Below are 25,675 nucleotides of genomic sequence, written 5' to 3'. Positions count from 1 at the left end.
CGATCCCTCGATCCGCTAGAGGCAAATTGGATCTCGCTCTCGCTCTCACTAAAATCGAACTCCAGGCGCGTTACGAACGAGCATGCTCCGGCCCCCCAAAGCAAGAAATGGGTGACACGAGGGAAAACATGAACCACATAACGAGAGCGGCGTGAATCGGAAGCACCTGTTTTGTGAACGCAGCAACTTCCGCGGGTATACTCGTAGGGACGACATTCACGACCGACCAACGGTGTGCGCTGACGCCCGGCAGCGTCCATTAATCTCCCGCGGTATACGGCGTTGCCGCACTCTGTCGCGCACCTCTTCGGTCGACGCCGCGCGACGCCCCGCGTACACACAACGTACGCGGCCGAGTTAAGTTGAAAAAGTCTTAATTTAATGCCAGACACCATTTATCGTGGCAGCGACAGGAAAATTTCGTGGGCCGAAACTTCATCTAGGCGAGGACGATCCACTACGCGCGCGCCCGAATCGGGCGAGATTCGGCGAGAGCCGGGGCCGCTCGAGCACGTCCTCGAGCCCCCGGTCACAGAAAAGCCCCAGCATACGCGAACATCGATGTTAAGACATTACGCCATTAGAGGACAGACGAAGCGAATCACTGGCATCGTTATCGTCAGCAACGAAATAACGGCGGTATATAAATGGAAACGATCGAAGCCGTGGAAAGAACGCAACTACAAGTGCACGCGGCCATGACGCTAAATAAACGCGGGAGAGGGCGACCATTAGGCGTTGTTGGAGCACGCTCCGTCGATCCAAATGAACGCGGCGGCTGATCCATCTTTGGTAAGTGGCACCGCGGGTGCGCGCCTTTTCTCGGCCACCAGATTTCCCGCGGCTGTCCCGGGAATGTCCGCCGAGATTATAAAGTTTGAACTTCCGGTCGGGCGTCCGCGTAGCCCGGCGTGGGTACGGCGGCGACACGGTCGTGTCCGTGTGATTAGGATGTTTGCTCGAGGAAGGGTCACCTGCAGCTGCGGCACGTGGGGCTGGGCTGCACCTCGACGGGGCGAGAGCGCTATGCTAACGAACGGGTGCGCCGCTACCGGCGGCCGCTTTGGAGTCATGATGCGGCAGCAGAGCCTCGCTTTGCCTCGTTTGCATACTGGGAAACTCGGGAAACGATCGTAGTAATTTTATATCTAGCGCACGAAAATAATATCGGATTTTGATCGAATGAACTCATTTCGTTTTCTTATCTCGACTTACCGTCTTCTCTATGCGTATCTGCCCTCTTTCATAAAGTCTACCCCCATCAACCTGACATTAGAATGATGCTCTTCGACCTTCTCGTAAATTAACAGACACCAACTTTTTACAACGCATATCTAGCCCTTAAAAACGCATTTGTTAACTCCTCATTTCCACTTTTAATTTCTGCATGGAATATACCACGTGAGACATGTAGCCTCAATCGTGTTCCCAGGTGCTTTCCGCTCTTTTTTTTATTTTATATTTAGAAGAGTGCTAACCGTTTCATTATTTGTACATATACCGTTATTTCTCCGAGAAAACTGCCGGCATAGTTGTGTCTCTACTTTTTTTGTGTGATTTCCTTATTTTAATGCATTTACGTTTTTCTTTTTTGTGTGTGTGTGTTTTGCTACCTGTTTCTTTTTATTATGTCAATGTGCTCCCCCTCCCCGTTTCATGTAATGTCCTCAATGAGGGCCTTTACGGTTAAAGTAAATTTATGAATGAGTACAGTGATGCCTAAAACGACTAAAATTGTATTGACGTGCAAGTACTCAATGTAACCCCCTCCTCCCACGTCTCCCGAATGAGACAGCAGTATCAATAAATAATTCGAATAAAATGTAAGCGGAGAATTTTAGCAAATGTCGGAAGTTTTGAATTGGTGAAACGAAGTCGTCATCTTGCTTGCTGCAGTTAGCTGTCCCAGCCTTCGAATTTCCCCTGCGAGATACAACTTACGTCATTCTGTTTTTCTTTTGATTATTTCTAAAAGTTATTTCCGATGTTCTATTTTAGCTCATTACTTTCCAAGTGCTCTCGATCGTCTCTGGCCCATGTAAAATTTTGTTCCACGTGTGTGCGTGTGTGTATTTTTTTTTTTTTTTTTTTTTGTAGAGTCTCCTTTGAACGGACGTCTTAGGCCTACTTCGCGCGTCGATTGCGGTTACGGAATTTAACTTCGGCACAGCTGGCCACTCGTACCGACAAGAATGTGACCGACTCATGCGGGCTTATAATCTCCGGACGTGACTCGGAGCTGAGGTGGGCATAAAATCAACGAAGCGGAAAACAAATTCACGCACACGCCATAGAACATCGGGCCTGAAATACCTGGTAGTAAAAGAGCATCCAGATGTCCGAGCGCCGGCTCTGATTGGAACGATTCTAGTGAGTAGACGCAAAGGCTAGCTGCCCTGTCCATTTTCGAACGCGAGACACTGCGCGCAAAGCAGACGAAACTCTTGTTCGCTCTGATAGGAGGGAGACGGCGGGTTGGTACAAAAGCAGCTAGCCTTGGCGGCTACCCACTAATCCTTCCAATCAGAGCTCGGCGCTCTCATCTCCTCCTCTCCCTCGATTTATCTCCCCATAACCTGCGCCCCAATCAGATTTCCAGGAGTTCTCTGTGAAAAGGTGAGGTAGCGCTGTGCGGTATGCCCCACGTCTTATACCTTACGCATCAGCTGATTCCAGATTGTGCGGGCGCTCGATCGGGACGAAAGCTGGCTGGCAACGGAGTATAGGAGGCCGGTTAACCGTACTACTTGACACGCAATAGTTAGCTCGCCGTTCTGTGGCGCGGTTGTGGATCGCTTGTCGCCTATCGCCTTCGTGGTCATCTGCGCTCCCCCATCCGTCTCCGTCCTCTCCGCTCAGAAGCAAAGTTCTAAACTGAAAGTCGTAAAACAAAAAAAAAACAAAAAATAAGAGTAACTGTTCCCATCCACTCAAGTGTGAACGCTTTAATGCACGCGGGAATATTTATTTTTCTTTTTGCGCCATCGTCGGTCTGCAAAGAATTAAAAACATAACAAACGTTAAACTTCGAATATTTTTACCTGGTTCCCATGCGACTTCTTTTTTTTTTGTGTCTGTGTGAGACTTGTAAGGGTTTATATTTATTCTTTTAGAAGCATGGGCTTTAAACTTGGCCACCGACCGATGTCCTCTATTTTTAGCAAACCACAGGACCGAATGCCTTTAATGTGGCGTGGTGTCGTGCGTGCGTGCGTGCGCTTGTGTGTGTGTGTGTGTGTGTGTGTGTGTGTGTGTGTGTGTGTGTGTGTGTGTGTGTGTGTGTGTGTGTGTGTGTGTGTTTGTGTGTTTGTTTGTTTGTTGGTTTGTTTGTTTGTTTTCCGAAGGAGGTCAGTTCGCGTTGTCGAGTACCATCATCACTCTTCGTAAATACGTTTTGTAAGAATTCCGTCGTCGTAAAATTCGTGGCATGAAATATAACGAACGGCTACATCGTGGCACTCTTCTTTTATCTTGCGAACGCCGCAACCGAGCCCGTTGATGCGTATAACCATTGACGCGACTGCAATCATGGAACCATTAATCTATATTACGTGTGTCTTGTATCTTTCTTCGTTCGCTATATCATCCCTTGAAGCATGCTATGTGTAATGTGTCCCGCGTCGAGTTTTCTTTTTTCTTTTTATAGTTTGGGGATGCCGATATAGCGTAGCCTCGGGAGACACTTGTAGCGCCGTCGTAGATTAGCGTGTGAACTTAAAAAGGCCACGCGCTCCAGCCAAATGTCTTCCGGGTCATCTCGTGGTAGCCGTGGTAGACGCGCGCGACCGTACGCAATGCAGGGGCATGCTGTCTTTTGTTGGGAAGCCGCATTACCTCTCGAATTAGTACATCTAAGCACAGCGTGTTTTTCTCAACATTTTTTTATATTTTTACTTTTTTTCGTTTTTATTCGCTGCTTCCGAGAACGTCGAAGGAAATTACTGGCCCGGGAAGTTTGTGGAAATATATACTTTTTATACACGTTTTCTGCTATATTAAGACATGTTTAATGCAGGTTATACTTTACGTCATGTTTACACCCTCAGAAGAAAAGGTTATATTCTTACACCTCTTGTTCCATATAATACACTCCAAAACTTCAGTTCGACGTACAACGCGCTGACGTCGAACAGACGGCCCCAACTTTAACGAGTGGCTTGAGAACGGAGATATGTATCTCATTAAAGAGCCGAAGTACGTATCAAGGACTACAGAAAAAAAAAAAAAAGGGGGGGGGGGGGTTTGCAGCAAAGCCCCCAAAAAATTATTACTTTGTTTGTGGTTAGTGACACATATATTAGCTATTTTAATAAGTTGTACTATTCGGCTGTCAAGCCGCGGCTCGTGAAAGTTGGTACCGTCGGTTCGACGTCAGCGCGCTGTACGTCGAACTGAAGTTTAGGTGCGTCTTAAATGGAAGAAGGGGTGTAAGAATACACCCTTTTTTCTGAAAGTGCAGCGACACTCGGACACTAAATTGTGTCGCGTGAATGACTGTAACAAGTTAGTTGGTCTGTCCTAAGTGAAAGTTCCACCGACATTCGATCTCTAGCTTCATTGAGTGTTTAGACTTGCCTTCTTACAGGATATCTCTGAGGATGGTGGCGTCGATTAATTCCTCTCCATCCCGTTTGCTTTCAGGACGAAAGAAAGATGGCACGAACGCGGGTGGAAGCAGCGGAGGATGCGGGCATCCACATCGGGCTCACGTGAGGTACGTGACCTTTTTCGCTTAGCCTCGTACCCAGCCACGTTGTCCCCCTATCCGGTATGCGTTCCGAACAAAAAGCAAGATATTACAACCCCGAACAAGTAAAAACGTATAGAAGGGTCAAAACAAGAACGACTGAGGGTTGTATTGTATTGTATTGTATTGTATTTTTATTGCACTTTTATTGTGCAGTGCCGCCTGGTGTGCAGGTATTCAGGGAAAGGCAGTGTGCCCATACACGTTTAGTGCCCCTGACACCGACCGGGCGGCGCTATAAATTGAGACTAAAAAAAAAAAGGGGGGGGGGGGGGGCAACGAAAATAATTATCGGTCAGGAACAGACAAAAGGGTCCAGGCACACATACTGTACAGTAGCTAAAGAGGACATATATGTACACACACGCACTGTAGGGGGGACGCGATTGCTCTGCACAGCTCCCGAATGTCATCACGGTGATCGGGGAAAGTTTCTGTCATCTTTGAGGGGAGTGACCTCCAGAGAGTTGCAGCACGTATGAGCCACGACTTGCTGTGGCGCAGGGTCCGCGATAGAGGGGGCTGCAGCCTGCCGGTGCGTTTGTTGAGGCGCAGTGGAAAGGGGACTTCAGGCGGACCAGTGCCCATAAACAGGCAGAGCAACCTGATTGTTGCCACATCCCTACGGTGTTGTAGGCTCTGCCACTTGGCGTGCTGTAGGAGTCTTGCGGTGGGAAGGTCCCTCGAGGCCGTGTGGCACGATGATGGGAACACACGTCTGTAGAGCGTGAGGGCTGCTCTCCGCTGGATACCCTCAAGGGAGCTCTTCAGGGCAGTTGAAGGGGGATCCCATATAGCTGAACAAAACTCGAGTTGAGGGAGCACCAGAGCCGTGTGTAGATCTCTGAGTGATGCCGCCGGCTTGCCGCGGGTGATGTGAGTAATGAATCCCAATGTGCGCCTTGCACGGGAGGTGGTCTCGTGCACGTGTCTACTGAAATTTAGGTGCTGATCGAATGTAACTCCGAGAATTTTGCTGTTGCTGACGTTGGGTAGGGGGATGTCACCAAGTGTAAGACTGCAAGTAAGTGATCTGTTATATGAGGACACGCTGATCGTCATGCTTTGGCTTTTTTGGGGGTTTATCGGCAGCTTGTGGACCGTAGACCAGTGGAGACAGTTGCAATTAAAATGTTAACAGGTTCTACTGTCGAGTGAGAAGAAAGCGATGTTTTCACGCATACCGGAAGTTCCAGAATTGAAGATGGCGGCGCCCACGTAGAAAAGGTGTATACAACTTTGTGACGTCACGGCGCGCTGGTAGCGCGTCGGGCGCACTTCCGGTCTGGGGCTGTGGGCGGAAGTCCCCATGCAGATCTGTATTCCTGCGTTGCTTTGAAAGGGACCAGACAAAAACCTGCCTTCTCCTCAAAACGCCGCGATTGGGGTCGTACCAAAAGAGACAAGAAAGCTTTAAAGGTCAGTTTTCACGTGCTCGGTTCGTCCGAGAATCTGGATATGTGCCGTGAAAAGGGAAAACCAGACGCCGTCGGACGACGATTGCTTGGGCGGGGAGCACTTTGGGTTGAATTCACGGATACTTGTGGTCATCAGGTTTATTTGTTTTGTTCCAACATGAACGCCAGAAAACCGTCAAGTTGTGCGGACCACCTGCGGACTACGTTGATTGCGTCTTCAAATTCAAACGGCCGCCTGATCGTTCGAACTCTCGTCTGCTTTTTCAAACGTTTCTGTTTGTCGTCAGCTCTCAGACGACGCCGGCCCGAAGACCAAATGTCGGCCCGGTACATTCGAAAAGAAGTAAGTGCAGGCCTCAAAAGACTTCAGTTTGAAGGTTGGTAAGGAGGCTCGATGTAAACAGTAGATACAAGAAGATGTTGATCATTGTGACCAGTGACCATCACCGACTTGTTATGCCTAATTCACTCGGTCCGATTCTGCTTGCTATTTTCAGTATCGACGTCGACCATCTCAGCTACGCTCGCAGCTCAGCCGTAGCTGCGAGTGAAATCTCATCACGGGAGTCAGGCTTTAGCGTATACATATACTAAGGCGTCCACGCGCAATGAATCGCCACATGTCACATTATTCACGCGAAGTTTTGCGGTGTAACGAGCCTTGGTAATTTCGCTGACGCCGCTCAAGTAGTCAGACATCGCCAGGATGACGTAGAATCAACAGTTCAAACGCGAAAAATGGCAGGGGGACTCACACCGACGCCGACAACATCGCATTTCAATGGTTTGCTTATGGGCGACGGCGAGCTTCTTGCTCACACCCCCATCCCGCATGCGCGGCGCCGATGGCGTCCGCTAGGGGCGCTCCGGTTTGTTTGTAAACATGAGTTGGTGTATAGGTGGCGCAAGCTACCACTCGTTACAAAGAGTGTTGCCAATATGATATATCTATCAATTCATCTCTCCGTTCTGTGCGTATACTAAAGTTGCTGCGACGGGTCGGGGTTGCTTTATAGGCTGTTTACTGCATGGGGGATAACTCAACGCTAAATAGGCTCCGAACTGCGTCGTATTCAAGAACCTGTGTGGCGCGCTTGGTTGTCATGGCAGCCAAGTGCCACACGCACGGGAAGAGTGTGAACTTCTGAACTAATTTATCGAGTGCCAATGTACAGTCGGTGCACAGAATGAAACGCGAACAGTGGGTGCATGGTTTTCGCTAGATGCTGCACCACCTGAACCAGATGGGAGCTGCAAGAAGATGGCTCCTCCTTCGATGTGTTAGACTCTTGCTCAGTGCATCCAAACCTTCGGTGTTGCGTCTCTAGGTGACTCAGCGTGGGTCGAAAACCATGCTCTCCTTGTTCGCGTTTCATTCCGTGCCGACTGTACACAGCAAGCGGACGCAATGTCCAATTGTATTGATGCTGCCGGCGTGGTCTAACGTTCCAGGAAAGTTTAAAGTGAGGATATGCTGAACCCTCCAAGAAGTACGCCTTTTTTATTGCGCCATTGCAGTGTCCCACCCGGACAATGCTCGGTGGAGGAACTCTTAAGATCATAGTTTCGAGTGATGGTGTGATAAAGAAAACAGACACCGAGGTGGCACAAGGACTGTGGAACCAGGTGTGTGAGCTGTGTACGCTGTAAGAAAGCGTGTCACGTAAATAGATTTGGCGCGTGTCAGTCTCGGATTTAGGCAAAAGGATACAAATATGTGCACGATTCCGGGCGTATTATCGTCCATATGTGGTTGATAATGCGCTGTATATTCGGCCCTACTCGTTCGCTTCACGTGATTCGCATATTTTAGATGTTCCCAACGGGTGTGATTTGTGGTGGGGGAGCCTTCGAAATATTCGTGAGTTAGGACTATACCGTTCAAGGCTGATTACAACGCCGTTGCCTACACTGCAGCTGCCACTCGGAAGACTCCCGAACAAATGGCGAGCACGTACAACTCGAACTGAAAGAGAGCTTTCTGAACGGCACTTTCCCCGTAACGGTACTTCGGAATATCGGGCCGCCGCTCAGTTTTATTTTGCTCGGCGACAGCAGCCGCGACCGGGGTGAACCCACTCAGTCCCCGGTGCTGGACAGCGGCCTTTCAAATGAATCGACCGCTTTGCTCTTGAGGCGCCTTCTCAATTCCCTTCCATTTCACTCGCAAACCCGAAGATTGCGGAGGAAGGCTCGGCTACCCTCCGCTTCGTCTTGCGATGGGCAGCAGATTACACCACGAGCCGTCGGAGCCAATCTAAGGCCTCGTGAGTGTCACGTGATCTTCGGTTAGGGTGCGGCGACGCGCGGTAACGCGTGGTCATGTGGTAAGTTCGCGGCGCCGTACACTGGCCGCGATGGCTCGTAGCGTCCGCTGCGGTCCACCTTAAGGTGAAGCGAAGCATATCCCGACCCCAGATATTGATTCACCAAACACGTCGTACGGGGGGTGGAGGAGGCAGCCATCGACGGCTCCGGGGCCACTTACCTCCGGGTCGTAACGCTTCCCGGCTCCCTGGGAAGAGCGACATCAACCGGTGCCGGACCCTCGTGGCCCTTTTTATATGGGTCCTCAAAACGAACCGCCCCACCGGTCGTCGCCGCCCGACAGCCCCTCCACGTATAGAAAGACCAACACGCGGCCCTGACGTAACGCAGCTGCGGTGGCGCTGTCGATGGCACTGCGCATGTGCAGACGCTTCACTTCACGCGAACCCGGTTTCTGCGCATGCGCAGTGCCCACACCTGGTGTGGGCAAACGCGGGCTTGTTTGTAAACAGCGTGTCGGTCTATAGAACCGCGACAGCGCGGCCGCTCGAACCGTAACGACCGGCAGCAGCCACTCGTCCAACGTTTGAAACGAAGTAGGGACGGGAGCGGACACTACGAGACTCTTCCACCGTGCCAATCACGGGGTCTTGTCTTACCCGAGACCGTAGATCTATTCTGACCGGATCGGAGTGGGAAACCTCCGCACGGACAGGCGCGACGGGCAACACCGCCGCCTGACGTAATGGCAGGCCTCGCTTGGCGACCGATGGCCTCCCTCCTCCCGCAACGGTCGACCGTTTTGACCGTTCGACGGACCGCTGCGGACGCTACGAGTCATCTTCGCCAATCAAGCGCCGCGAAAATATCACGTGACTGTACACTCCCCGCCGTCCCTACTCCTCTTTGATAAAGTTACGTGGCAGTTGCAATGCATTTGATTGGTTCCGATAGTTCGTATAGTGTCGGCGGCGGTCCATTTTAAGGTGAAGCAAATATAGTCCTCTTCCTCGTTTGTTTGTTTCTTTCCTTTCTTTGCGTGTGTTTTTATACTTTGGATCGAAGTATAGAAAGGAAAGAACGCGCTTTAATGACGACGGGGAATGCTTTGCTCGGTCGAGGCCCTGGATCTGATACGGAGAGGCGGCACCGGCATGCACACACGGGGGTTGTATTCGTTGGAACGCTGTCCTTATTTGCCTTCCCCTCTGTTATTGGGGGTCTCGGTTACCTGTGTTTCTTTTTGTGCGTCTGCTCGTCTTTGTTCTGTGCAGTAGGCGTCCAAAAGTTGGGGTGCGTCCGTTACTGGGGTGAGGCGCTTGGATGTCTCGGGACACGCCTCCTTATCGAGTTTGGGAGACCGTTCTCGCGTCCGCCGCAACGGGAACTAGAGAAACGATGAGCAGGAGACGGACGGCGGTGCAGAGGGACCGGCTCTTTTCTTTAGGGCCACTTCGGTGTACGGACGTGTCTGGTTTCGTGACAGTAGCAGTTCGTATGTTCTCGCATATATATTATATTCTATTTAACTTACTGTTCATGCTACGCGCATTTCGTGACTCGAATTTGTCGTATGGATATTTGAAGGGCGAATGTTGTCACGGAACAGAGACGACCTCTCTCCCGTTCGTCTAGTGACTTTCGATTGCTATTTTTGGGTTTCCAACCTGTATCGCCCGGTATACTAATTACAGGAATAAAGTTTGAAACAACCGCCCTCTGCATCAAAACTTTTGTGAGTGTTCTTAGGTAGTTGGTAGCTGCAAATGAGGGAACACAACAATCGGATCGAATTATTTTAATGATCTGATCGTTACGAAGCATCAAACTCGAAACCTTTTTACTGCATGGGCAATATCGGAACAATCGGCGTGATGAATCAAGAAGACGTAGAACTTTATATGATGATAACGGAGCGGTATTCGTATAGAATATGTACAGCTACAACTTTAGAAGTGTCTTTCTCTCCGCCATTGTGCATCATATCCTAAGCTTCTGGTAGTGGGCACGGACTTTCGAAAGGGACTATTGGAGAGTCGCGTGACAAAACAATGCACGGAAGTGTCGCGTACGTAATTGCTATAAGGAAGTTCTCGCGTGGCGAAACCAACTGCTCTACGCGTACTATCAATTACAAACTGTAGACAATGTTTCTCTCGTGCTTATTAGCGTACACTAGGGAACTCTGCAAGAGTGCGGAAGCCTATATTTACTGCTGCCCAGAGGAGACAAATCACTGTGTTAGAGATTATCAGCTGTGTAACGGCCACGTTTTGTTTCTGCTGCAAATGTTCACGCAGTACCAAAGCAGAAGGAAAAAAAAAGTTTTGTTGTTTTTATGAAAGCGTGAAATTTATTGTTTAGCCTATGAGATATAGTTTTCTGACACAACTCGTGGTTTGCGTTTCTTACAAGCATGGCAACGTTACTAAAACACTCAGTTGGGAGACTCGCCGTCGAAACCTGGGCCGCTGGCGTCCACCGAGACCGAGCTAAATGCGACAACAGCGCCACTCTTTATCGTTTGTCTGTACTGTGGTCACCTTGAGCTTTTTGAAAGCCTGTTTTTGCGTAAAAACAAACGGAAAAGACTCTCTTTGTATGAAATTTATTGGAGTTTAGTACAAAAAGAGGGGCTCGTTATGTTTTTAAAATCTTTAGTTTGCAGGGTTTTGCGGCACAATTAATATTGTTTTTATAGAACCATGCCTCAGCGGGGCTTTCAGGTAGCGCGTCCCGACCTAGGTGCATTTTAACTTCGTTTGCTCGACGCGGCGCGTCCGCCGGGGAGACAGGGATGGCACCCCTGTAACTTCTTCCGCTGTATCTGTTCTTAAAGCCATAATAGAAGTCACGTGCAGTTCCTCGAGTGGCCGCTGTGGGAGAAATGGTGGCGTTGTGTTCGTCATTAGCTCGGTGCTCGAAAACACATTGGGGCCACTTTTTCAAAGCTGTCTCTAGGGGAGTTTCCCAACTGAGTGTTTTAGTAACGTTGAAGCATGGCTTACTAATATGGCGTCTCCAATTCATTTCTTGTTTGATGGATCGAGGGCCCGTACCCTGAGGACAGGGCAAAACGAGCCAGGTTGCGACCTACACGTTCCGGAACACAACAGAGGAATGAATTTAATCAAGCTACATCAACTATATGCAGCGAGAGGGGGCGCCACAGGAGTGCGGCAGACAATTTACAAAGTCGCTAGGTGGCGACCTCTACAGGTCTGTGCCACATTTTCTTTCAAAGGCTGCACTGAGTGCGCGCGTCGTGCGTTAGAGTACTTTGCGCTATTTGTAGAACAACGCAAATTAAGTGGCTTTATTTCAACGAACATGGGAACTTTCTGTGGCCTTGAAGTCGAATAGCCTGCTTTCCGCCGCCATCTTCTTCGCCATCAAGGAAGTGAGCTACGGCCTTAACCGAGCTTCTCTCCGAGAAATTCAGATTTCGTCTGATATCCTAATTCCAAAAAATGAGCAGTCGTTGCGCAAGTTTGCAAGCCAAAGACGCCAAAAAAAACTAAAAAAAACGCAGTAAATAAATTAAAAAAAAATGGCAGGGACTTTTATTTTTTTAACGTTCTATAGTGTGCGGAACTCAGTATTTAAGGAGCGATAGTTTAAATTTGTTTAGGAGGCAACAAACAGTCGTTTAGGGGAGTGAGGCTCATATTGCCCGTTAACTGGCGTCAGTTGACGTACTAACGTGACGTGACCTCACGGTATCAAGTCGTGTTGTCACGTGGTACCATGACGTGAGGTGACACTTGGCGTCACGGAACGTCGTAATACGTCCGACCACGTACCGTGACGTCACGTTCCATCTCGCTATATTTAGCCGCAGAATCCTTTCCGCGCACCCAATACCGTCACGTGAGCACGTTCCCGCTACTTGTAAAACAATTGGGAAATTGAGTTTGTATGCACCAACTCAATTTCCCCGCTAAATTCAGCGGGGAAATTTATGCGCGGCCGCAGGAACGGGCACAGTTCGGGGAGTTTAAACTTCCGTTAAAAACAAAAACATGGCGTGCTTTAAAACGCCGTTTGAAAGAGAAACGTAAAGGAGTGAGGCCGCTTTCTGGCAGGTACTCCATGCAGCGTCTCACACACGCGCGGCGCCGCGTGCAGTTGCGGCGTCCCATTCACCTGCGGCTGGGGCCACGCGGGGCGACCCACACGGGCCTCGCGCCTCGGCGGCGGTGCACGACGCCGATTATCGATCACTGGCTCCGCAGGCCGCCACACGGCGCGTGCAGCGACGCAGAGCCCACGGGGGCGGTCCCTGGTGCTGTCTGTTCGGCGGCTGTGCCGACCCCGACCGGAGGAAAGCCCCGCCGTCCATGAGTCACGACTCGGGGGGACCTTTTTCTCGGTCGGGGGAGGCGCGCGCGTGCACCCGGAGGCAGAGCCGTATATTGCCCGGAGGAGGTGTCGTATGCCGTCTTTCGTCGCCTGCAGTCCGCAGCGCGCTAACGCGTGTTTGGGAGGAGACCGGAAGTCCGATTTTGGTCACCGCGCGACCAAGGTTTACTTTGCCTCTCATGGAGCAGGAGCTAAGGCGTACGAAAGACAGCCATGCCGACGCTGTCTGAAGCGTGTTTATTGGTTTTATGGCGATCCTGTCAACAGTGGCCAAGCAGAAACTGTCTAAAATGTTCGAAACGGACGTAGGTTTGAAGCAAACCTTCTTCGCACATGATTGAGGCCTGTCCGCAGGTAATTCTGTCACCATGTGTGCGGCGAATACCGTGTCGTTTGCGTGGTGTATGAGGAATGGGACTGCAGCCTTCCTCAGAATAGTTTACTAGAAATGTGCAAAATGTCCCCCCCCCCCCCCCCTTTTCTTTTTTTAAATAATTTACTTATTTACGAACGATCATTCTTCGCCCAAATGTAGCACACGCGGTCCGAACCAAATGCAGCGATGGAAGCGGCATTTAACCTTTTGTAGCAGGTTCTGTAGCGGGAAAATAATAGGCTCGGAGCAGCCAGTGTCGCTTTTGCAGCAGATGCCAGCGTCTGTTAGCACATCACTTGAGAATGAAAGAGTGATTGCATCTATTTTTTGAGTTCATATATGTTAGTGATAAAGGGTTCCTCTTTGATACTCGAGCAAATTACTTATTACCGTTGGTGATAAATGATAAAAAAACATAGAAAGAAAAAAAATATTTTCTTTCAACAATCTATAGTTGGTTGCAAGCTAAGAAAAAACCGGAAATGCCTCTCAGAGGAAAATGTAATCCTACGCCGAGAAACGCCAGCCAATTGTTTTCATGACGTCACGATTCTGTGGACCAATCGCGATCCTTTTGAAAAAAAAAAAAAAAAAGCTCAACATGGCTGCTGGCCTTAGCAACGCGATGCTATAGTTTCTCGTGACAATTATTCTGCTTTTTTGCACCGTGTTTTACGTGCCCGAGGTTACGCCACGAAATCTTGATGGTATCGGCTTACGTTTGTAGCAGTTTTTGCGCGACAACCTGAGAATCCAGCGACGCTATCGCCAACGAAAATTTCGAAGCGGGCGCGAGGCTTAGCACTGCTGAGAGGTATGTTAGACGGTATGTTAGACAGTATCTTGGACAGAAAATGAATTGGGAAGACGGTACATTGGATATGAATTTCTTTCTTTTTTTACTAAACAGCTATTTCGTTGACAAACACGTATTCTAAATTATTTAAATGTCCTAGATGAATTAAATAAATATTGCAGCAGTTTAAGACAGGTTTCCTGGAGGAAGAAAAAGCGACGTTGCTAGCGAACTACTTTCTCGACGGCGGAGGCACTTCAGATGGGTGCAATGCACTTGTGGGTGGAGCTAAAAGATTGTTCTTAGCTTGCAACCGACTATAGTTGGGACACGCGTCCAGTGATGTGATTGCTGCGCCAATGGCGCCAAACTGCGCCAAGGGGCTAACCCTGCTACATCCTGCTACATTTCGCCAAAATATGGGTAATCTGCGCCAAGCCTGCGCCAAAGGACCAATTTCGGTTGCCTTTAGAAACCGAAGCTCTGAGTACCGTAATTGAGCATCCGTGCGCTATGTGGCGCACGAGGCCGTCCGTTCGCGCTCTCATAAGTCTTGTCTCGCGTCTTTGTTTTAAAAATATTTTCAACAATAGACGCGGGTTTGTGCGGACGTTCCGACGCTAGCGTCCCGGGTACCAGCCATGTCATCATGCTGTGAAACGCAACCACATGTTTGCGCTGAGGGAGTTACTTTGTGAGCTGAAGCACTCGCTCCTGAAAGCTACGGCCGTGGGAAAACTATATTTGGTCCCCGCCTTTCAGCCACTGTGGTCGCGTGATGTCTGGTGTTGCCGTCCCCACGTCGCTGCAGATATGGCGCTTTCTAAAATGAAGCTAAGTACTTCCACATGTTCATCAACATTCCTGTTCTTGTTTAAATAATACGTTACTACAAGAATCCATCTTTAATTTAAAGACGGCTGTGTCGAAGTATTGATTACCTTGGTTTTTCTCGGTGGGCTTTCTTTCGAGAGGGACCTTGGTACATGAAAAATGTGCCACGAAAGCAAGTTGATGAAGAAAAGTAAGCTAAAGCAAAGAAGGCAATGTCTGAATGCTAGAAAGTTTTGGCCCTGGCTCGCGATGTCTTTGCGCTCAGGTTCTTTTTTTTTTTGTGTGCGTGTGTGTGTGTGTGTGTGTGTGTGTGTGTGTGTGTGTGTGTGTGTGAGTGAGTGAGTGAGTGAGTGAGTGAGTGAGTGAGTGAGTGAGTGAGAGTGTGAGTGAGTAAGAGAGTGTGAGTGAGAGTGAGTGAGTGTGTAGAGTGTGAGTGAGAGTGTGAGTGAGAGAGTGAGTGAGTGAGTGAGTGAATGAGTAAGAGAGTGAGTGAGTAAGTGAGTGAGAGAGAGAAAGAGTGAGTGAGTGAGAGAGAGAGTGACTTGTACCTTGTTTGCCAGCCTGGCAATGGCAAGCACGTGCCGCTGGACCGTTTTTTTTTGTCTTATGCTCGATAGATACAATTCGCATACATTTTGAGAATCAGTTGGCGACGGAGCGGAGTGGCATGGTTTCGGTTTTGATCGAACAGCCGTTCTCCGCTCGCGCGACGAGACACGCGCAACTGAAAGCCTGCCGAAGTTGCCCTCGCGTGCATGCGAACATGATTGCACGACAGAGGCACCAGCCAGGACGCTTGAAATTAATTGTTGTAAGTTTGCTTACTTTTGACGAAAATCTGGCACTTCGGAAACCAGTAAAATGGTGACAAGCGGTTTTTCGGAATTGCTCAGCAACGCCTACAACACTGTACGCTTCTGTGATGTCTCAGTAGTAAAACCACAAGTAGCGCGTTCTGTCACAACACGTCGCATCAGAACACAACACAAAGTGCCCTTCGTGTCTACTGCAGCACTCGAAACAAGCATTTTTATTTTTCTAAGAATATCTGCTCCAAAAGCCACTTTTGCTGCACCAAAAGCACTGTTCTGGTTGCTTAAAAAGGCCACATTTCCTGCTCTAAAACATTGTTTTGGCTGCTCCGAAAGGTGCTCCAAAATGGCTTAGGCCAATCACATCACTGCGCGTCTGAAAAAAAATTAATTTTACGCGAAAAAAAAGATTTTTTAGAGCAATATTCACGACGCAAGGCGCGATTTAGTTGGCAGTCACCTCCTTTCCACTTTTTTTCTCTCTCGGCATTTCGGGCGCGTGGAGGAGAGGTGGATCGACATCGCCTTGGAGACCGAGATGGTCATTCCGGAATGACCCTTGACGTCATGAACTTCGCGCACAGAATTTCAAATAAATGTCTCGCCGTCAGTATTGCTCTAAGTTATATTTTTTAGTAGAATTTATTTTTCGGCACCCGGACCAAATGAGTTCGCGGGATTGGTCGCTAAGAAAGCCGAAAAACAGATCCCAAACCTACCTTAAAAGAAAAAAAAAAAATGTACAACCCTCGCAATTAAAAAAAAAAGAAAAAGAAAAAGATGCGCGATGAATTTCCTTCTTCCAGCGTTGTTGGCCCTTTGAACCGTCCCATTTTACGGCCCCTGACGAATCGCGAGATGGATGCAGCGATCTCCGCGTCTGAAGCCCGAGTGTCGTGGACAGGACCGGGTCACTTTAGACTGACTGATCTCCGCGAAGAGCAGCGGGCGCGCTGAGAAACTCGCCCGGGGGTTACGAATGAAACGCACGGTCTGCCGCTTCGCCAAGACGCACGGCGGCGTGTGTGTGTGTGTGCGCATGACGTGCGGGACCACCATCGCGCTGTTCTCGCGTCGGCATGTGTGCACGCTCGGCGCCGCTTGCTCCCCGGATGGACGCCTTGCGTGCGGCATGCCAGCGTCGAGAAGAGCTGCACGACGACGACGACGAGACGACGCGGCTGTGGTGGCTCCGACTCGTTCTCACTCACCTTGTTGGTTCCCCGTCGTGAGAACACCCCCGGTGGGAGAGAGATCGTCGTGCTAGCTGTCGTAAGCGTGCGTCATTGCGAAATTTAAGAGAGGAAAAACAAGGACAGATATAAGGACCCCAACTTGGTTCTCTTACGTTGTTGATGTGACCGATAATATTACGTGGTCGTCGGCTGCTGTGTTTACTTGGTCTCCACGTTACAGAAAGCAACGAACCCGAGGACATTTAATAATAAATCATCTTTATGTCTATTTAAAAAAAAAAAAAGAGGAAGAAACGGTAGAGCAGAAGGTGAAAACCTTTTACAAGAAGCTTCATTGGCCCTCAGCCCCATTGGCAGCCATTGAACAAACAATTTCCGTGCCATGAAAAAAATCCATATACAGAAAATTATACATTAGCGTATGGAATAGCAGAAACAAAACACAGAATGTTGAAATATGTAAAAAGGATGCCGTGCAACTCTTTAGTATATTTCTCTTTTAAGTTTTCTATTTTGCTTTCCCAAGCTGTTTAGCAGATTTGGAATTAAATACGGAAGCAATTGCTGCCCATATTTTGACCTGCATATGGGAACCTTCCATTATTCATTATGGCTGGTCAAGTAAACCGTATTACTTGTTTCTAATGCAGCTACCTCGTTTAAAAGAACACAACACTTCCTCTTCTGTTTCTATTCTTAATGGTGATTACGAGTATCTAATCAGATACGTTGTGAATTTTTAATATTTGCAGATTACTAAGCATGGTCTCAGTGTGAGAGTTAACTTATAAGGTACGTTTACAAGGGCTCTGATCATTTTTTTTTCTTTTTTTTGGTTTTTAAGCTGGTAAAATTTGTTCAGGTTGGGTGCCGTGGTTGTGCCCCAGACAAGGTTGCAATAACTCAAGGGCAACTAAAATAAAGCATTGTAAACTATTTTCGCGCGAACTGATAGAATTTGGGCGTGGCGGTATGTTAAGCCAACACACGTGACAATATGGAAACTGAATAACTTGCATAGCTATATATCCCATGACCTATTTAGCATGTTGTCATTTATATACAGGTTACGAGAAGGGTCCCTAAGATACTGCCTTGTGGGACCCCCGAAATAATACGTTCTTTATCGGAATAATGACCAGCAATGTGAAGCGGTGACTCAAGTATGAACTAAGGACTGATAACGGCAACCCTGGAATACCATAATCATCAAGTTGGCAAAGCAGATGTTATGATCCCCAATATCAAAAGGTTTGGTGAAATCTGCAAACACGCCTCCAACCGTTCTTTTTTCCTCAATTTTTGTTTATATATATTCTTTCTGGGAGAAGAGGGCTAAATCCGTGGAACGTTCTTTTCTCAAACCAAAACTTCGAAGATGAGAGTAAATCGTGATTATTCGACGGGATTGTATTACTTTTTCGAGGCCTTTGGAGAAGAATGGGGAAAATTGAAATCAGTCGATAATGGCTGAAGTTATTTTTATGCTTGGGAGAAGAGCGTGTTGGGTTTAAGTCATGGATGAAGGAAGAATAAAACAATTAAAACAGGACAACAACCACATCTTTCAGCTGTGGTTGTTGTCACTGTTTTAATTATTTTATTCTTTCTTCATCCATGATTATTTTTATCTCCTTTGTTTCGAAGAATAGACACCCTAGGAAATACCACAGAGAGAGGGGGAAAGAAAAAGAAACAAATTATTTTAGGACGTAAGGCCTTTCAGTGTACCCGATCGGTCGCCATTGCAACGAAGGACCGCTACCGCCACTCCGCTAGGTTTTCTCCGACCATGCTGCCCGTAGAAACCCGGAAAGTCGGATAACCTGGCAGTAGACACCCTGGCCACTCTGTGAGTTATCAAACGTTATCGTTGAAACCCTGACGTCCATCAAACGTTTTGAGCTAATCCTTGTTTCGTGTGCTGATTCATTCGTCCCCATTTCGTTTGCTCTGTTTCGTCGTCTAATACGCCCAGCTTACCGGAACTCTTACCAGCGCGTGGCTTATCGTGCTCGCACACTTCTTGCTTCTTCCTTGGCGTTCTCATCGGCTAAAGACCCGTTCGCACGGCCCCGTTTTCAAGGCTTACGTTACGTTACGGGAGCTTAGGCCTGCTTACGACCAGATCGACGGCGAGCTTGGCACCCAAGCGACGCCGGGCCCGTCGTAGCGTAGCGTAAGGAGTTTGGCTCGGTTCGACTCTTCCTTGGCAACTCGTAGGTAAGCTTACGTTGGATCAATGAGGCACGAGGGAGCGCATCGCCCGCCCATACGTGCAGCGCTCTCGCGACCAGCTACTCTACAGAATGCTAATTATTACGCGTGTTCTTTTCGAATAAACAACAGTTGCGAGTGCGCCTTGTCTTGTCTTCTTCGTAATCCTTGTTCTTTTCAGCGATTTTTTTTTATTTTTTTTAGATGGTGAAGCAACTAGCCCAATTAACCACTTTGCTGGCGACGCCGACGCTGGAAATCCTCGTTTTTGACGTCTCGAACTTGGTGGTGAAACCCGCCGAAGGTTTCTCGGAAGCGGAAACGAATTCGAAACCACTCTCGATAGGTACTCAGCCGCCGAGAAAGCAGTTACATTGCGGCGGAAGCTTGCGCTGTAGGCGCCCAAGCAACGTGCTGCAAGAACTCTCAGTGCAGCGACTTGAGGGTTACATCGCCTAATCGGGTATACCCGATCAGGCGACGTAACCCTCAACTCAACTTGCTGCACTGAGAGTTCTTGCAGCACGCTGGGACTATCGTACGAGATGCTCTAAATAAGTACGTACAGGCATGCCGCTACCGCTAGCGGCATGCCTGCGATAGCGGTAGCGGCGCAGGCATGTCGCTACCTGTAACGGCACGTATACCGGGGGGGGGGGGGGGGGGGGGGGAGGGGGGGGGGAAGGGGGGGGGGGCTGTTGACGCGTTCGGTTAACGCTGTGCCGTAGATTTACCAAGAGAGCTGCGCACAACAATGGGATAAACCATATTTTATTCCGCGTGCAAATGAAAATTATACTTTCATTAATTCGGCGGCAATTCCCCCATGACAATCGCCGTCCACCCAATGTTCTAACTTCCCAGCGGCGACCGCTCCAGTGGGAAATCCGCTGTATCAACCGCACGTTCTCCTCTTCGCATCCTACACGACAAACTAAAGACGTACTGAGATTATTGTTTTCTCACTTTTGATTGGCTTTTGAAGAGTATTCAATATGGGGATTGTAAACAAGCAGTTTAGGACAACGACAAAAATATCTGAATCTCCTAAACGGCATCGCCCATTTTAGAATCATCGTCACAAAGAAGCGTTTCAACCGATTTCGTCGTTCCGAGCAGTCGGAGGACGCACTGCTAGTAGTTAGGCTGTGCGTCCACGTTAATGCCTTTGCACAAAGAGAACACAGAAAACCACAGGGGCACCACCACAACGACCAGCGAACTGGGGTTCGCCGGCGCAACACCATCTGCCTCTCGCCTAGCCGCTCCCACGTAATGCCCCTTGGTAAAGGCGTTTTGTACAAGTATCGCCAAACATTATTTTGAAAATGCGCTCCGCCGCTACTCGCTTCCAAGGACCGCTCATTTCAGTGCTGCGCCTCCATTTGCTTTCGATGTCCGCTCGAGACAAGGGCATGTGCATTGGCACATTTGACGTTACTTGGAAGAGAAACGCAAACACATCGAGGGGCTTTAGTCCGACCGACGTCTTCATACTTATATCTCCTTCCTCGTCGTCCGTCTTGATGTTCTTCACTACAGCATTGATATACTCACCAGCCGCCCTACACCGCGGCCAGGGGGTGCAGGGTGGCATGACGTCACGAGGTTAGCCTCCGCGTTCAACCTCTTCTGAGGCCGCCTCTTCGCCTACGCCCTCTTGGAAACGCTATGAATCTCGGGATACGTCAGTTCCTTTTCCGGTAGCCGCCGGTAGGCTTTTGTTCAGGGACATTGTGGTGGTGTATACGCTCGAGCCGACGGAGCTGCGTGAATGCCGAGGGCGTGGAGAGGCGTCTGCTTCTCGTTTTTGTCGACCAGTCCAAGCAAGGAGTCTTACAGAAAAGAAGTGCCCACAAGAATGTTTTGTGTCGCATTCGTCGAGTAGCTAGGCTCACAGTCGTAAGGAATAAACCGTTTCCTCCGTACAGCCACGGCGTTTTGTAAATACCCCGAAATCCACAGTGCAGCTTGCAAACTCGCAAACATCTTGACTGCACTGTGTGACGATTCTAAGCAAATTAACGATCGAAAGGAATGTAGAGTGTGTTCAAGGCTCGCCAGCATTTCGGTGCTGCTTATATATTGCTAATGTGCCCGTCCTGTCATTGGATGAAAATGAGTCCGTCGTGCATCTTTACGATCAATTAAAAAAACATTCGAACGCAAAAAAAAAAAATGAAGCACGTGAGCTACAAAAGGTGTTTTTATTATTACCTATGTCGGGCAGTTCTTATCGGGCACCTGCTCTCTGGCTTCTTCCCATTTGCAAAGATTTGGAGCGTGCGGGTGATGATTTGAACCCAGAACAAGCATCTTCGCACATATTCATGAGCAGAAAGAATAAAGCAGTACTTATTTATTGCAAATCTGACTATGTTACGTGGCTTTCATTTTATCTTGATCGTGTGCATGCACAAGGAGTTACTTATCCAGTGTTACTGCGTAGTTCTTGCCGTCTCTCTTGGTTTTGCACATGTCCTTCGTTCGTTTGGCATCCATGCTGGAAAGCGTCGATGCCGTGTTCGCGCTAACAGTGTCCGACAGTGCACATAAATACACGTACGAAGCGGCTTTAGCACTGTTTTTCATGCCACGAATTTTAAATAAAAATGCTGTAACTGAGCAATTATTTCGTCTGCGTGACTGAGAAATGTTCCAATGTGCTAGTACGTACAAATTATTCGTGATATTTGCTCTTATAATCGAGCGCAGAGAGAAAATGCACTCGCTTTTTCCCCTAGAAATGCATTACCGGAAGTCAATTTCTGACTGCTTGCTGTCTGCTTCAAAATGCAACAGCACACTAGCGCCACCTGAACCTCTAGCGTTTATTGTAATAACTCTATGGTTTTGACCACTGCACTCGTTGAACGCGCCAAGTCGCCGGCGTCCAACGTTTGGTCAGGAGAATGCAGCTTGGCGGTTCAAGCAGATGTCGACAGCCCCGAATTACTCCCCTGGGGGCACTTCAACCTGGATGTCGGCAGTAGCGAGTTTACAGATCCGCCGCAATACAGTGAAAAGCTGCATGGGGTTGCATGCAGCGCTGCAGTCGCGGCTGCGGCAGCGGCCGCGCAAAGACTTTTGGTACGGTGGCGTGCCGGCATCCGGACATCGCCTATCTGTTTGCTCGGTGGCTCGGTTGGCTCCTGCTTGAGTATGCGTTTCTGCCTAACGGTCTTCGTGCGGCGCCCGCGCTGTTCCGGTTGCCAGTGAAAAATTTGGTCGAATAATGCTTCGTCAAGTGTAATGAAGCTTTTTAAATGTTTCTGTAGGTACTGCGATGCAAAGTAGAGCGGCAATTCCGGTTTAAACTCGAAAGTTTAGCCCTCTCGTTTTCCAACGTCGGTCGGAAAGTTCCGTTTCTCTGTCAGTGGTCATTAACGAAGAAGGATTCCTCGCATTGATATGCATGTTCAAATGTATGGGAGTGCTCAGTTGAACCGCGAATCACACAATAATTCATTGAACAGTTCGATAAAACATTTCTGGAAAAGGCGATTTGCATGGCTCATTTTGAGCCGGTCATCGTGACGAGCCCAGGGAGAAACCGTCTCAGGAAGAACGTGCATTCCTCTGTCACGATCCGTTTTCATGTCATTATAGCTCCTCATGATTGTTTCTCCTCTTTTTGCACATCTGCTACATCGCACAATTGTGCATGTAAAGCAGGGTTGGGCAGTATCGCGATACAAATGTATCGCGATAGTATTTCAGAAATACATTTCGTATCTGTATTTCTGTATCGCGATACATTTTTTCAGCAGTATCTGTATTCCTGTATCGAAATACATTTTGGAATGTTTCTTTGTATCGCGATACAATCAGGATGAAATGTATTTCGTTACATTTCTTGAGAAATACTCCCCCCCCCCCCCCCCCCCCCCCCACCCAAAAGAAAACAAGTCCGAACGCACAGTTTTTTTCTTTGTTTTTACTTCTCAGGGCACCATATTTAAGGAGATGCTTGGACATTGTTGCAATGCTGACCAAGGTTCCTTCCGATTCTCCAAACTATTTTTCTATGCGTCCTCTTCTCAATTCTGAGAAGTGTTGCGTAGTCGGGGACTTGAACCAGGTGGCGTGCCAAGAGTGGAGTTAGAGCATCTTCCGCCGGAGGTCCTAAGCTAAGGATTTCTTGAGTCATTCTTTGCTGGCATCCAATGTCCGCTTACAAATGTATCTCTTGCCTTAGCGTACACAGTACACCCGTGAGCGATTTGAAGGTCAACAGCCCTCTTCTTGTTCTTGACGCTCCTGCAAGTTTTAGAACAAGCTTTGTTCGAGAAGAGGGCAAGAACGCAAACTTTATACCCCAAGCCCCGTACCATTTGAGACGTTGAGAGTTAATATAGCTTTAGGGAGCCGTAAAACAGGCAAGAAACTAGGTAAAGTGTTCACCTTCATATTGCCTGCGGGTGTACACCACTGTTGCAGCACGAGCCTGACGGTGGTTGACTTGAAATAGTGGGATGACTCACGCAGTGAAGTTCAACACATATTCGAATGCGTCTGCGGCTGCGCCAGTAATATTGCACGGCTCAAGAGTACGTCATCAGCCGACATGAACGTGACCCGCTGCTCTGGGGATCCGAAACCCAGGAAGGAGGCCAGACCTGGCCTTGCTGTGCCGACCCAGACTTCGTACACCTGCGACTCGTCTTGAGCGCGCTGTTTCTCGGAGAGCTCGCACCTGTGCCGGCAATATCAGGTCGCACTCCACGAGGTCTCTGTTTGGGTGATGCTAGGCGAAACTTGAAGACTGCAATCCATATGTCGGTGGCGGAGGGTCTGCAGGAAGGACCTTCACAACAGGGATGCCATAGTATCTTTTTTTCAACCGTAACAAAAGGTGAGACACGTGTTCCCGGATGCTTAAGGTGGTCCACTATTCTCGAAAATTCCAAATGAACGATCTTCAACGAGGTAGCCTGCACGATCTTCAACGAGGTAACCTACAACGAAAGTACCTAATGCACTTTCATAGAGCAGCGTGGTAAAGTTTAATGTTCAAGGCCACACCTACAGATAAAGAATACCAGTTCATTCCACCGTGACGTCATGTGATCAATGTTAGCAGGGACGTCCTTATTGGACAGGGGCATGGTGACGATTTGATAGGATTTAGAGTGACATAGAATTTATTTAGAGGTCGAAGTCTTTTCGCATCCCTCGTCAGACAAACAGGATATCAGGGAAGGGACCGCGGTCAGTCCTTAATTGGAACGTTTTTTTAGCCCATTGAAGGCTCCTCGTCGTCCGAAACCACTACCTTCAAGGCAAAGTGCTAAGCCTACAGGAAAGTAATTTTGGGATAAAAAAACATCCACTTCAAGCTTCATCTCAGTTGGCGTCTCTAACAAATGTGAAAAATGTATTGCAGTATCAGTATTTCTGTATTTGTATTTTAGCCCTCCCTAAAATGTATTCCTGTATTTGTATTTCCAAATACTTTTTTGCCTCTATTTAAAATGTATTTTCGATACGTATCGCGATACATTTTTACAGATGTATTTTAGCATCAGTATTTTGGCTACTTTTTTAATGTATCCCAGTATTTGTATTTCCAAATACATTTTTGAGTATTTCTGCCCAACCCTGATGTAAAGGCACAATCGTTGAACCATCGCATTTGTTAAGGTGCATAACTATCATTCATGATCGTTTATTACCTTCGGATTGCACTTTCTGAGGCACCTTTTTGGAAACGTAAAATTGATCTTCGAACCCTTTCATTCGAAAACATGTACAGTTTGTGTTTGTTTTTTCGCCTCTTTCCGTTTGAAACTTCTTTGTTGATTCATACTGGTGTAATTTCCCTGTTTTGCGGTCACGCAAGAAAGGCCTTCAGAACGCACTTCCTTGAAGAATCGGCGAAAAGGTAAGCAACCTCGTTTCTCAGTCATCGATTCTTTAGAGCTAAGAGTTCGTTCTGAAGGACTTTACCGTGCCCAAAGACGGCGTATAAGTGTACATATATTTTTCCTCGTATACTTGAAGCGTCAATAAAGACAACTTAGTGATACTTTGAACCGGTTGTTTGACGTGCTGACTTTCATTACTTAAATATGTGAGCAGTCACAAAAACGTTGCTCCACTAAAAAAGGAAAAGAAAATTTTAATCAGCGCGCACCCGAGCGAGCGCTCGTCCGGGGGACAGCTAGCGCCATCTATCGAGCTTTCCGAGCGGAAAATGATGTCTACGTGAGCTACGTCACAAAATTGACGTCACGCGAGTGTGTCACTTGTCTGGTACGCTTCGCTTGGGAATTAAGGCTACGGCTGCGCACTCCTGGTTGGGCTCTCGCGTTCTAACCCGTTTGTCAAGTGCAGTGGAGACCTCTAGTTCTGCCCACTAATCTATCGAATCAGAGTTCGGTGTTCTGCCGTTTCCGCGCGCACTCGTCTCCTTCCCTCTTTCAGTTGCTCGGCGGTTGTTGCTTGCGTTCCGTGTCGTCTTCTTGACGGGGCTGTGTTGCGTGTGAGCGCACAGTACGTAAGCGTACAAACGTCAGCAAACTGGGCTGGGGGGGCGGTCCTTAAAGGGGCACTGCTACCCCACAGGTCGTATTTATTTTTATTGTCTAAAAGGATGCAAATTGCAGTCATAGACACGCAAAAAAAAAAACGCATCGCGAAAACAAAA

General features: G+C 48.3%; 1 protein-coding gene across 1 annotated transcript in view; it reads left to right on the top strand.

Annotated features, from left to right (window-relative positions):
* LOC8050805 (vang-like protein 2-B) overlaps positions 1 to 25,675 on the top strand; it is a 176,404-nt gene that overhangs the window by 110,545 nt on the left and 40,184 nt on the right. The window contains exon 2 of the mRNA XM_029968776.4: positions 4,642 to 4,714. The gene's annotated coding sequence lies outside the window, so the exon portion shown is untranslated. The remainder of the gene's footprint in view (positions 1 to 4,641; positions 4,715 to 25,675) is intronic.

Source organism: Ixodes scapularis, unplaced genomic scaffold (genome assembly GCF_016920785.2).
Source record: "Ixodes scapularis isolate PalLabHiFi unplaced genomic scaffold, ASM1692078v2 PGA_scaffold0__279_contigs__length_252992795, whole genome shotgun sequence".
In the NCBI taxonomy this organism is placed as follows: Eukaryota; Metazoa; Arthropoda; class Arachnida; order Ixodida; family Ixodidae; genus Ixodes; species Ixodes scapularis.
This window is presented reverse-complemented; position numbering and strand designations above follow the sequence as displayed.